We start from the raw sequence: 14,423 nt of genomic DNA, 5'->3' as shown, positions 1-14,423 counted from the left end.
GCACAGGCAATCGCAGATAGCCAAATGCTATAGATACAGATACACAGATACAGCCATTGCCAATTGGATTTATGGACAATTTGGCGAAATTTTTGCCGCCCTTCCTTGCCTCCGCTGCTGGATGCATTCATTAATAAATGTTTTTTTTATGTTCCACCCCGGCCATTACTGCCCCACCCTGCCAAGTGGCGAACTGGCGGCTAGTCTGCCACCCCTTTGGAATTCTGGCCTCGCAGGCCGAAGGACTTATCCCGAATCGTGTTGCCAGTTGCGCATTTTATCGCCAGCGAATTTATGCCATAGAATTGCGGAATATGCCACACCCCAGTCTGGGGCAACCCCCTCGTTGGCTGTGGGGGGTTGTGCCAAAGGACTGCCCCATGTACAGTGCGTACAATGTGCACGCTCTGTGCCATAGAGCCACGGAACGAGTGCCAGTGAATGAGCGATGAATGATGCCCATTGTTGGCAGTTCACTACAACAGCCGACAGTCGAAGACGCAGTAGATACAGTAACTGTCAAAGGGGGAGGAGGAACTGGCTGGGAGGGGGTTCTGGGAGGGGGTCTAATGTTCCAAAAAAAGAAAAAAAAAATATGAAAGAAAACCCGAACCAAGATGTTCGGGACATGTGTGAGCACTGAGCAAAAATCATTGGGCTTTGGTATATTATTGCGAGTTGTATTCAACTTGTATTCCCTTGTTACAAAGATGAAAGAAGTTATTAGGCATTTTCTTTTTAATTTAACTTATTTAGAGCTTAAAAAGCAAAAGTTTTCTTCTGGCACTTGAGCCATTTTTGCGAGTGTCTGAGATCCACTTCTGCTCACAAAAAGAGACAGCTGGAAAGACAGGCGGCTAACGCCCAAATGGCGTTTTAAGCACATAGTGCGCATTAATGAACCCCGACTGAAGCTGGAAGTCTGGGAGTTGGGCTTAGTTTATGGCCTTGCCAGCCAACGAAACGGAGCCGCCGAGCAGCCAACCATATAGCATATACATATGTGCCATCCATGCCATCCCAATCCCAATCCCAATTTTCAGCTAGTCAAGTCAGTCGCTGCCATCCCCGAATACGAATACAAAATCCATTCGATGCGAGCGGAGGTAGCTGTCAAAAGTTGCGGCGAGCGACACAAAACTGTCAGGCGTTTTCGTGAATAATTTCCACAAAAACGTATGAATGCAAGCACATGTGTGCTCCCAAAGCAATGAAAATTGTCACCGCAAGCAAATACAAATACGACAGACCCCTCGAACACCCCCCGTTTGGCAGTGCGCAATGCAAGCGGCAAATGTAAACATTTCATCAGATTTGACCAATACTATATGTATGTACATATATGCTATATAGCAAACATGCACAGATGAGGGACGGAGGTGTGGGGCTGGCATCAACAAGTAAGCCCCCATGGAACCAGGTGGAATCTAGGTAGAGCATTCCCCCTTCCTTACGCCGCTATAAGGATGTTCAGACAGCTCCACAGGTGCAATGTTTCCAGTTGTTCCCAAGTACATGAGACTATCAGGTAGTTGTTCTATGTGTAGTAGTCCCAAGCCAACCGAACGCAACTGGAAATGCCGGCGTGTAATCGTCGGATGAAGGGTAACCAGCGAGGCCCGCATTCGACTGGCAATCAGCTTAATTCGTTCAATTAACTTTTGGGCAAATTGATTAGCCAATTGATGCTCGTACTTAGAGTCTAGCCCTCGCTGCGATTCCCGTTTCCAATCGCAATTCCCAATATAATTCCCGATTCGATGCCTACGCGCTCGCCTACGCGCTTTCTTCGCCCGTTTGGTCGGCCAGTGAATTTTTGTTGAAATTTCGTATGCATTTTGATTTGCTAACGAGTATTTATACATTTATTTATATATTTACCCCGTTCCAAATGAGTGTTAGTTGCTTTTGGGGAAAGAGGGATGGATGGGAGCGGATGGGCATGGGAGTTAGAGCTTGGCCAAAAGCCAAACCGGTTTGCCATTTGTCAACTTGTCGACAGTCCAAAATGCGAAGCCGTAAAAGCTTCACAAATAACAATTCTTTTCAAATGAAACCGAAAAAGAAGCAGCAGGAGAGTAAAGAGAGAAAATACTAGAATAACTAGAGTTGGACTATTCCGCAGACTCGAGTTCTAAGATTCTAAGATAAGGAGATCGTATTGTTAAGAGTATCTATCACCAGCAATCTAGAACAGCTTTCATTGGGAAAGTTGGGGCCGATTATCCCAAGGCTTTACCAATTTTCCCAAAAATGTTTGCGTATAACCTTTGCCCTAACTTCTCCTTGGCCCCCTCAACCACGCCCCAACCACCCGCCTCCCTTTGCGCACCATTCCCCGCATTCCCCATTCCTATCTGAACATTTGTTTGTTGTTTGTATTTATTGTTTAAAATTCATCACGATTTTTATTTTCTTGTGCGTTCTTTTTTGGCGTACATTTGTTGTTCTTTTTTTGTACAATGTTTTTTGTTAATTTTGTTTTTCGTTTCGTGCGCGTCGTTTTGGACGTCGACGTCGCTGCTTTTAAGCTAACCTTGAAGCACATTAAATTTGTTTTTGGCTCCGCGGCTGCTTTTCTGTTTCTTTTCGAGTGCTGTGCTCACGTTGTTGTAGCTGTAGCTGCTTAATTTCCAAGCACAATAAAAGTAAAAAGTAATAAGAACAGCAGTTACTTCCAGTAAAAACAGCCCAATAACAAGAAGAAGAGGGCCCACCATCATGCACGTACATATGAGGAAATGTGTGACCAACAGTATGTAATATTCCGGTGTGTGCACGGCACTCGAAAGGAAACACATATGCGGTCACTCTAATAGTGCTTTCATACACTTCTGGCAAATAGAACGAAAGGAAAGCAAATAAATAATATTCTCAATTAGCATATTTAATATGTTCGAGCAACTCCAATGGGCAAATCCATGAGATTAAAAGCCCCAAAAGCAAACAGTTTCGGTGATGGGTATAAAGAGAATAATAGATGGGCTTCGGTTTTCTCCTAGTTACACAAATATTAGCCGGAAGAAAGCCCAGTGCTAGCAATGTGAACACATCTGTTTTGGGGATTTTATATTTTATATGGAGGCACCGGCCAGGCCAGGCCAGTCAAATAGCATTTCATGTGGGGTCGGGTTTTGGCTCTCCCCTTCTTCTTCACGATTTTTCGGTTTAATTGTCGAATTTTCGTTCCGTTTTAGATTTAATTTCGTATTTCTCTCCTATTTTTTAGCCTTTCAAGCAGTTCCCGCGTTCTATGTGTGTCTGTCTAGTCTAGCATGTTTTGTCTATATATCGTGTGTTCGTGTTGTTGCTCCAAAAATTACTTAATTGCAGCCATATGTGAGACCGTATTCGAGAGTCCACCCCGTCAGTTCCCCGATTTTTGGCTAAACTGGAAATGTGTCGTCGTTGTTGGTTGTGTAGTCTGTGTATCTACGCATTTCTTGGCCGACTGTATCTGTAGCTGTATCTTCGTATCCGAGTGTGTGTATCTAATTCTAATTTATTTTTGCCAACAAATAATGAGGGGACCGAAAACGAACGCCAAGTTCTTTCTTTATTTTCTTATGTGCTGTAGCTTTTATTTATTTATTTATGCGCTCGCTTTTATTTTTATTTTATTTCACTTTGTCCGCTCACTTGTTCGCTCGCTATTCTATACTTTTTTTTTATACGCTGATCAATAAATTACGATTCGTTGACATGCCACCCCCTTTTCGGCACCCCTCGAGGCACACGCACTCCACCACCGCTTTGTATCACCCTCGCCATCCACAGGACCCGCTCGCTACGGTGAACGTCAGAAACCCAAAGGGTTCACTTTATACATACAATATCATTTCGCTTTAAAAACACTCATAATATAGAACGGCCCATATGTGAGTAGATACATATTCAGTCTTTGTGGGCCGTGGGTCGCTTTTATCATCTCATTCTGTCCTCTGGTCATTTCAACTGCACTAAGCGTCATGCTCTGCTGCACCATAATGGCCCAAAACACGGACAGTGGCGGTGGAAGTGGAAGTGGCAGTGGCAGTGGCAGAGGAGAAGCCTACACTTTTGCTTTCGTCGCACGTATTTTGGGAACGACAAACTCAAATTTGAATTGAACTTGAAATGCGACGGCGCTTGGAAACTGTGCCCAGGGACGTGGCGGAGGAGATGGACGGGCTCCAAGCGTCCAATCCAACAATCAGTTAGTTGCTTCTCACGCTCGCCAGCGAAAAGGAAGAGAAATAGCTACATAATCGTGTTTTCCAGCCCTCTGAGAAGCGAAGAAGAAACGCAGAAAAAGCAAAGACTTCGAAGCGTGGGCCATTAAAACCCAAATACCCAAATACAAACAAAATCCAACTGCGACTAGAGAGCTTGTAAAGCTGTGGGCGTGGCCATGTTCGGAAATGTTTGCCCTTAATGCCCCAAAAGGGAGATCCCCTAAAAATTCAAGTAGGAATTTACATAAATCAGCAGATTTTTGGGAAGTCTACACATTGTATGTTGAAATAGCTCCTCAGATCATTTCAACTCCTTTATATGACTCAGAAGAGCCTTTAACTAAACCAACGACGTTTTTCAAGGGAAATACGAATGTCAGTAGCCAAACATTCCCTTCATAACTCCATTTTTAACTTTTATATACACAGCTCTACTTGCACATACACGCGTACATAGTATGTATGTATCCCGAAAGATGAAAACATTTTTCAGCTGCTAAGCTTAGTTATCCCCCACATTCGCAAGACAAATGGCTGGCAAACTCATTAGAAGACCGAATCCGAATCCGAATCCAAATCCGAAACCGAATCGGAGATCGCTGTTAATGACTTTCCGCTGCGATGGGCAGAACTGGAAAAGGGGGGACTGGGCCAAAAAGGGGGTTCGCTTTGTCTGTCTGTCGGTGTTACGCTTTTTGATCCATTAAATCAGACGGCAAACGCAGCACACAACGAAATATATTGCCAAAAAAAAACACTGAAACGAAATCAAAAACCGTCGGATGCTCCAAGAATAGACGAACAATTGTTATTAATAATAAACTATAATAACAGTTCGCATGTTAATTATATAACAATTAAAAGAGCATGCAGAGGTTGAAGGTTGTTCAAATATGGAAAAACTCAAGCATTTTTCCCTGGCCTTTTTCGAGTTGTATCACGGATTGCTGGCGTACAAAAACGCAAATTATTCGTAATTTATTTAAAACACAGAAAAATTTGACAAACAAATTGCTAGCAGGGAACTGAATGCTGGAGTGGGCCAGGCAACTGGGGTAAGATGCAACCTCAAGGTCGACTGATTGCGTTGCCAACATTAAAAGGCAATTTGTCGCCTCGTGCGCGGGTTCAAGAGTATCTGTGTGTCTGTATGGGAACCCTCATACATTAGTATCTGGATGCGTGGAAACATTGCGCAATAAAAGTTAAGCCGACAAAAAATGAACAACAACTGCTCACAACTTCAATAAATTCTCAATGAACGGCAGCGAGGGGGATGTCAAAAATTTACATTTAAATCAATCTGGGAATGGCTTTGGCATAACAGGTATACATGGATAATCGCCTAGAGATTTCTCTGCGCTTTTATAGTCTAGATAAGAATTGCACTCACCGTTGGTGAGCGGCCATCCACATCAGTTGATTGATTAAGCATACGCCGTGTTGTCTGCAACTTTGTTCATCTCCTATGTTTATATTGTCGATGGTCGGAGGGCCCCTTTTCTTGTTTTCTTCGCACCGCTCGTGCTTCCTCCTCCTCGACTGTGTCTATCTGCCGACTCGTTTCGTTAACTTTGAACTTCAAAACAACAACGAGGTGTCGACAACAATAGCAATAGCAGCGATCAGCAGGCAGCACTAGCACTGGCACTAGCAACAGCAACTTAGCAATCAACATCACCTTGTTCAAGGTCCAAACTGGAAAAAATCCAAAAGACAACAAAAAACATCACAAATGCCCCTCCAAAAATGCTGTGCTGTTAATTTGCATAGGGAAATTGAGTGCTCAGCCAAACTTCCTCAACAAAAGTCGCTGGGAAGAGAGGCAAGCACAGGTGTGGGTTAATCGGAAATCAATCAAACGAAGCTCACAACCAACTTTTGGCCAACGAGGAGAAAGAGTCTAAACCGGTTAATGATAGTCACGGGCCGTCCGTGTGTCCCACAGATCCCTACCACCGATCCCAGCTGGATCTGGATTTAGCTTCGTCCCGGAGGACGAGGTATTTCCAAATTTTCTGCCAAATATTCCAACGATGTGAGTGGTCTAATCGCCACGTTGGCGGCTGCACTTCCGTAGCTGGCGTATTTGAAGTCGGCCCACACAGACACGCAGAAGATATACATATGTGTGTGCCAAAGTGTAGCCCCTCGAATCGGATCCCCTCCCTCCATCACATCTTGGCCCAGAGCACGTGGGCTGCACTCTGAGTTACTCTTTTCGAGCTGGTGTATGAAGTTGGCTTCTTATTCTTCAGCATTCGAAGCGGAGTAAGTGTGTTTGTTCGATGGCTGGGCCATATGGTAGGTCAACTTCTGTCCCTCGGCGCCCGAGAATGACCTTCCACCGACATTGGGCATTGGGCGCGTTCAGGAAATGGCATTAGTTGGGCTGCTCGTCCCCGGTTTCGTGGCCAGCGCCTGTACGCTGTACGCCATATCCTCCTGCTAATCATATTAATGCAGTGTGCGCGAGGGCTTGGCCCGAACCCGAAGGTTTGGCTTCTCGGCCCGCTTCTCCATGCTTTCTCCGTGTCATTACTTTCGCTGCTGCATATCGTGTTTTATGGGTCACTTACCCCGTTGTTGTTTTTTGGGTCATGTCCATCAGACAAACTGGCAAACAGGAGGACAGACACAGGGCAGCGGCGAGGCAGCTGGTAATGTGATATGGCCAGGAAGTCCGGCGGGAATCCATTTTAATAGCTCCTCGCCCACCAGAGTTGTCACCCAAGCTGTTTTTCTCATTCGGCTTTCAAAATCAGAAGTGCGGAGGATCAATCCTCTGAATGATAGATATGTACATTTGGATGCTCAAGGTGCAATTAAAGAGCATGGACGGTAAATATCCGCTTTTAGTTATTCTGACTGCACTCGGCAGCATTTTGTTAATTTGGAAGATTCGTAAGACAGTATTTGGCAACACTGTTTGCTTGCTTTTGGCCACGTTTCCGTTTTATTTTGTGCGATATTTGTTTGCTGTCGCTGTTTTGTTGTAGCTGCTGTTTTTCGTACAATATGGACTCATTAGCACAATGCCCGAAAAAAATGGGAACTCGAAGCCCAGAACCCGAGACTCCGAGAGCCGGCAAACAGTCGAGTCGGTCCAAGTTCCGTGCCCCGTTTAACTAATTAATTATGCCCCTGCAACGTCATGGGGGTGTAAAATATATATAATTTGCATGTGCGTTGTGTGTCTGTGTGATAATGTATTTCGACGGTTGTTGTTCTTGCGTTTGAGTAATTGAGTTGAAAGAAATTTGCATTGTATTTAGTTACACACGCACATGGGTGGCCCCATTGTACATACATATCGGGCGAGTACATTAGCATGGATATCCGGAGCATAGAGGCCCGAAACTTAGCATAGACCCGCTGGTGACCCCGAGTCGGGTCACGGGTTGCTCTCCGTGATTGCCATGCCTTGGTGGCCATATGAGATACTAACTTCAAGGTGGCAAGTATCTTAGCATGAACAGCAGCAGCAGAGTATCTGTAGCTATTGATCACAACCAATGGGTCGATGACATGTCGGCGCTTAGTTGACTCGCCACTTTAGACATGCAAATACATACAGAGTTATGTACATATACATTTAAATTGGTAGAGCTTTAATGTAACTACATACGTACTTTCAGTGGATACGCCTGTGTCCATTTGGTGACCCCGAAACTACGCCTGGACTTTCAGGGTTTCCTGCACAGCTGGCGCCTTCCAGCCAAAGTTTATTGAGCTGTCTCCATTTGGAACCCCTCTTATGTATTTATGTACTTTCGGGCATGTAGAACAGAGACTCGCCGTTTATTTGGTGTTTTTGAGTTTGGTTTTGGTTTTTATTTTTGTTTCGCGTATGCGCGTCGAGATATGCAAATTAGCTCTGGCCTTGGCGTGGGCGTTAAAAGCTTTTTGTTTTGTGTGTGGATTTCTAACTTCGTTACACTTTGCTGCTCCGAGTGTTTGGCTGTGTGGGTGTTTGGGACTTGTGGGCATTGTGGGTATTGTGGGTGGGAGTCGTCGATATTTCTCGTTTAAGCTCGACTAAGAAAAATTCGCTAGCAAGCAGCGAGTTTTTCTATTAGTCACCCAGTCTTTCCTGCTGACACGCTGACTGATTTGGATTTGAATTTGGAAGTGCAGCACTGTGACCCGATCCCAAGTCCAAATCGAAATCCAATCCCGAATCCACGCCCAGTTCTTCATCGGCCATTCCAATTCGCATTCCCATTCCCATTCCCATTTCCGACTGGCGACTTTCGAATGGCCAGTGGCCATAAGTTTTGGTGCGGAATCGTTTTCCTCCTTTTTGCATTTGCCAAATGGCAAAAGCATTCATAAATTATTCAAAGCAAATCAAATGAGCGGCATAGAAATAAAAGAAAAATAGCTATTTGGCCTCTTTGGTTCATTGGCATTTCATTTGCTATATTCTCTTTATTTCTATATATATACATATAAATATGTATATATAATATATATATATATGCATATTTTTTTCCATCCCTATCTGAAACTTCCCATTCACGCACACCGTCATTCATTAGACGAAACTAGTTTCTCTTTAGTATTTCTTCATTTTCCCCTGTTTTTTGTTTGTTTCCCTCGCACAGTCGGATATTTCTACTTCTACATCTATTTATTTTAGTTTGTATTTCCGAGCTTTGTTCAACTTTTTTCTGCTATGCTAATTAGCAATCGAAACAAACCCATTCGAACCTCCATTTAAAACAATAAGCTATTCATTTGTTATTCAAAATAAATTAAAATATCATAAAGCCAAGCCAGCCCAACGAAAAAAGCCAAAAACAACCACGACCAATCAAATATTTGTAGTCTCATAATCGTAATCGTAATGATAATCATAATCATACCCTGCTTAGTAAATATCCAAGCAAACCGAAGTCTCGTAGAAGGTCTTACATCACAGAGTAGGTGTAAAAAATGTATTTTTTGTGTGCTTAGGCCCTTGCTATTTTCCCTAACGAATGCCTCAACTATTTCCCCTGCCAGTTTATGGTTTTTTCATTTATTTAAAAAATTTTTTTTTTTTTTGTTTTTCTACTTTGTATGAATTTCCAGCACTTCGTTTGTCGCATTTTTACGATTGTTTTATAGCTTTCGGCTGGATGTGCTTGCGAATGTGTAGTCGCCGCTGGGACAGTCGGTCGATTGTTCCATTTTGTTACGGATAGATTGATCGCATCAAGATCGGATGTGCACATAGAGATAGAGCAGCGTATGTACATACATATAATTTCGACGTATCTATTTCTGCTGCATTGTCAGCATTAATTTGCAACTGAAAAGCGGCGACATTGAAGCGACAACTGTTGTAGAACTACAACAACTGCGCCGACACGACCGATCGTCAAGTGCCACGCCCATATGGCAGCGGCACATGCCCGGCGGTCACTTTTCAATTCAATTACCGACTGCAAGTTAATCAATCAATCAATTACTGTAATAATGCCGCCCGATTTGAGCCGCGACAACACAAAAAGGCGGCGCCCAACAAGATCCATCCGCATCCACCCACCGCTCATGATCTAGTATCCATACATGTATAAGTATCTGGATATAGACAGACACACTCATGCCATGGTTCCAAATTTATGCTCAAAGTGTGCCAAGATCGCCTTGAGACTGGGCCAATGTTGTTGCCGGACATCATCTACAAACATACACACATAGTTCGCCGGACATTTAATGGCTTTCCAAGTGCCACTAGTTCCCACCTAATCTCGTGGCCAGCGAGTTCTCGTCTAAGGTGGCAAATAAATAAGTTTTATTGAATTCCTTTTGTTTAAAGATCAAAGACGCCACAAGGCGTCGAAAATTTATCGCGTTCTGTACTCTGGGTGTATCACCAGGCAGCCACCAGGCAGATATTTAAAATACAACACAATAATTGCTTTGGATGAGTGAAAGAAAAGTGCCTTCAAGCAATGCCAGGCAATGGCAATTCATTTATAGATCATCTTCAAGTGCCATCGGTAATTGGGTTAATTTACACAGATAGGCTTATCTTTCTTTTCCTTCGCCAGCATATTTCCAAGAACTGTGCTAGTAAAGTGATAAAGCCCCCTTATCAGTATTCCTTAAGATACTGTTGCACAGCTAAGGACAGTGCGAAATGCATCTGCCTTGAAAGTATTTGGCCAATTGTTCACCAAACTGAGTCACTTACTATGGTAACCACATCACGGGTTTGCCAAGGTGTTGGCACTGTCTGGACTCACAAAACCAGGCGATAGGAAGGGGCAGCGGGAACTGAGCCAAGTTGGAGCCGCAAAAGAAACCGAAAAATGAAAAAGCCTGTGGGCCGTAGCCGAGCCAAAGCAAACAAACGGGCACACGATAATTGACGTTCATTATCAATGGGCAAATACGAGTACAAGTCAATCCGGAACCCTTTAAGTGATCATCACTCGAGCCCGTGGTGGTGCGTGGGGGAGGGGTGCTACATGAGAGGGGGGTGGCCTCGGAAAGGGGCAGACATGTTGACGACTTGTAGCGGAAATCCAAAACTCGGCTTGGGCATGGAACTTCCCGTGTGCGGTCCAAACCTTTTGATTGCCCCTCTGCAATTATGCCAGGTACTTGTCTCACTGCCCCCCTGTCCCTCTCAAAAATCATACATGCATGTGTGCTGTGCTGTGCTTTTGTAATGACTTTTTAATGGTCGCCATCGTACTTTGCCACCAAATTGGCCAGGCCAAGTCGGGTAATCAATGCGAGTTGTACGGCGTCCATATCTTATCGGCCCGGCCCGGCAAGGCCTTCCACTTACAACACACATCTGAATCTGAGGAGTGGAACCGGAAGCATTAGAAGCCGACAAAACAAAGCCCATAGCAGACCGAGAGCCAGAAACAAAAAGCCAAAAGCCCAGCGTGGAAAGCGGACTTAGAGAAGTCGCCGAAGGTCGCCCAGTCGAGGGCCTCTAAGCTCCGGCCACGCCCCAATATGCTATTATGAGGGCCGACTGGCCAGGTCCATAAATCAGGGCAGCATAATTCAGCGGGCGAGATGACTTACCAGGTCTCGGACGCCCACTGCGCACTGTGTTTAGGTCCAAAAAGACTGAAAGCCCTGCCGAAGGTAACAACGTATTGGGAAGGACTGTGCAAAGGGGTTCCGAACACCTGGAAATCGTTCCTCAAACAGTTAATTACAGTTGGGTTATACTCTTGAAAGCATAGTCCGACTGCATATCCGACTGCCAAATAACCCCTCAAGATTATAGCCCCGTCTGTCGGCATCGTAGGCCTACGCATGTGAACTGCAGATTGAGATCGCAGATCAGCTAGCTATCAGTTCCTATGACACTCCGACATGGTCATCGAAAACATCTTACTGAGTCGCCTACTTGCGACTAAGTAGCTTCTTTTTTTGGCACTTTCCTCGTTTCGACTGCCAACGGATTTCGCATGGCGCCAGTGTGGGACCCCCCAGAAGACTCAAGGTGCACTTTGGCCGGTGGCTAGGCTAATTAAGCGATTACTTCTGCTCTGGTTCGACCGATGGCGCGGCACTCGAGTGTGATTTATTTGTGCCGGACGGTCCGATCGGGTCCGGCTCGGTCCCACGCAACGAACCGATTCCGATTCGATCTTCTTACTTTCCCTTCCTAGTGCACAGAGGTCAAATTCTAAATTCTAATTGACAAAGAGCGCGCACAGTGGGTCAAAACGAGCGTTTGCTTCGACTGGCACTCTGCCAGTCGTCTCGATTCATTCACTTTGAGTGCTGGCAGCTTACAGCTCCGCGCTCCCCTTTTCGACTAGATTAATGAAATTAGACAATCAGCATCGGCTGGCTACTCAGTCTCAAGTGGCTAAAGGCGAGGAAGCGCACGGCAAACGGCGAACGGCGAAAAAACTAAATTAAAATCACTCAATTAAATAATTTTTAATGTGTGCCGCAGCCGAAAATTAACATTTTACTGCGGCAGTCGGTGTGCTGTGGAGCAGCTGTCGTTGTTGGTTAATTGCCCCGAATAGACATTAGAGCCACACAAATTGCCCCCCATTTCGAGACTCTATCTCCAGCTTGATTCCCCCCGTTCATTAAGAGAACCCCGATCGACAACATCCAGTCAAGGTCAGCGCATCGCATCGGATTGGATCGGATCGGATCGCATCTCCACTTCCATCCCATTCCGTTCCCATTCAATGTTCGATATTACGAGTCTGAATTGAATATTACCGCTGATGAGGCGGCCATAAAACACATAAAACACATCCACATGCCCATTTGCATTTCCATTTCCTCTTCCCCCCATGTTCCTCAACCTGGTGGATCTCACCCGGTCGAGAATGAGGTATTAGTCGCATCAATTACTGCTGCTGGCTCAGTTGGCTCAAATCTCGATCGACTAGATGCTAGATCCCAAAATTTGTACGATTCAAATCAGCTTTCTTTTCTTTATCAGAAATAAAGCTGCTACGATGAATGCCCCATATGATTGCCAATCAGTGGCCATAAGCGCACTCGTAAATGATCCTTTACGCTCCAGTCAATTCAGCCATTACCTTTTCGGGCACCAAGGGTTCAATTAAACTTTCAACGGCATTTCAATTCGATGCGGAGCGCTCCTTTTCGGCCAGCAGAGCAACAAAATTGCTGTTAATTACACCTAATTGGGGTTTTTTTTTTGCACATTTCAATGCGAGCTCGACGCGAAAATTCGCACAAAATAACAAAAACCAAAAACCCGAAACGGCTGCCGTTGCCAGGTAGCCCAATCCGCAATCCGCAATCCCCATCCCATTGTTCGTTTCGAAAACAAATTAATGACATTAAAGAGTGCAAACAGAAAATGCAATTTTCGGTGTAAATAACACAATCGATGCAAATGAAGTAGCGGTTCCGCAGGCGATTTTGGAAGACCGAGCCAAATACAAAGTTCCAGCACACCGGGAGAATTTCTGCTGGCCACGAAAGCCAAATAAACAAATCCCCACCGAGCCACGACTTAAGCCAAATTAATGGACAGTTGCTTTTGCTTGCCTCTGGTTTGGGGCTGAGTACCCATTACTTGTGGCCGGCAGCAAAGGGTATATGCGTTTTCTGGCGCATCTTGAACAGGTGGTTTCTCCAAAAAACACCCCAATGATTGTTTTCATAATGGTTCGGTATCAGGTTGATCCAACTACAATCAGCACTGGGTGTTTCTCAGTCGAGGAACTCAGCTGCATTCGATTGGCTCAGCTTTTGGGTTGGTTTGGCTTGGTTTGATTTGGCGGGGCTTATTTATATTTGTGTTTGCCTAAAAAATTGGCGCTACCTACGCGAGTTTTGTTTTTAGCATCGTTTCTTCTTTTGTTTTCGCGATGATTCACGTCACAGCCATATAGATATAGCCACCCCAGCCGCAAATCCACATCCACATCCAGTACCAGTACGCATATCCAACAAGAGCGGGGGTCGTTTCCCTAATCAATAACCGTCAATCGTCTTTACACACAGTAAACACACATAATAGATGGCCGTAAGCCGCAATTATTGATGAGCCCGGCGATCCACTCTGAACCCAGGCTCTGTTTTGATTTCCATCCATGCCCCGTGCACAATCCATCGTGTACATTAGACGCTAATCAATGCTAATAGCTCCTCTCTCTGTTTCGTTGCAGCTCAGCTCAGAGCTCAGTGTGGTGCAGACCGGCGATTCTTGCATTTATTGGTAAGTGAGTCCAGCAAACGGAGATGATCAAGCCAATAGGTGCATTCTGTTATCTCTCGCTTTCTAAAAAATGTGTTGCCTTACTCCGACCTTGTGACTGCTTGCATGGCTTGTATGTCGCCATAGGCGGCTAAATGCATCCAGATAGATTTGTATTTGTGGGCAAAGGGCACACACAGCCTCCTGTTGGTATTGAACAACAGACAAGCAAACCGAAAATATTACGCATACGCACAGGCGTCACGCACAAGTCAAGCGAAATCAATCAAAGACAACAAATTTTCAGCACGCAATCAATTGGTGGATCCAAAGTTCGGGGGCTGGTTGAATTATGTGCGTCACTAGGTGCGGACGAAAGAAAGGGGAAATCGTGGAGCCAAGGCAAATAATATGGCTACGAGTGTGTAGGTAGGGTGCATCTTTGGGGGTTCAGTTCGGGGTCCTCTCGAGACAATTGGGCGCCAGTCGAGTTGAGTCGAGTCGTTTGCTGTCTTGCCTGTCTTGTGGGGGCGACCCACTTTTCCGCC

General features: G+C 45.0%; 1 protein-coding gene and 1 long non-coding RNA gene across 2 annotated transcripts in view; one reads left to right on the top strand and one right to left on the bottom strand.

The window, feature by feature from the left end:
- The window catches only part of LOC27209007, a 44,862-nt gene that overhangs the window by 11,297 nt on the left and 19,142 nt on the right, over positions 1-14,423 (bottom strand). The window contains exon 2 of the long non-coding RNA XR_001601138.3: positions 5,608-5,912. This is a non-coding gene — a long non-coding RNA (uncharacterized LOC27209007). The remainder of the gene's footprint in view (positions 1-5,607; positions 5,913-14,423) is intronic.
- The window catches only part of LOC6724852 (activating transcription factor 3), a 32,595-nt gene that overhangs the window by 1,601 nt on the left and 16,571 nt on the right, over positions 1-14,423 (top strand). The window contains exon 2 of the mRNA XM_016173147.3: positions 13,847-13,896. The gene's annotated coding sequence lies outside the window, so the exon portion shown is untranslated. The remainder of the gene's footprint in view (positions 1-13,846; positions 13,897-14,423) is intronic.

This window comes from Drosophila simulans, chromosome X, assembly GCF_016746395.2.
Source record: "Drosophila simulans strain w501 chromosome X, Prin_Dsim_3.1, whole genome shotgun sequence".
Lineage (NCBI taxonomy): Eukaryota > Metazoa > Arthropoda > Insecta > Diptera > Drosophilidae > Drosophila > Drosophila simulans.
The sequence above is the reverse complement of the archived record's forward strand: the minus strand, read 5'-3'. Positions and strand labels throughout refer to the sequence as shown.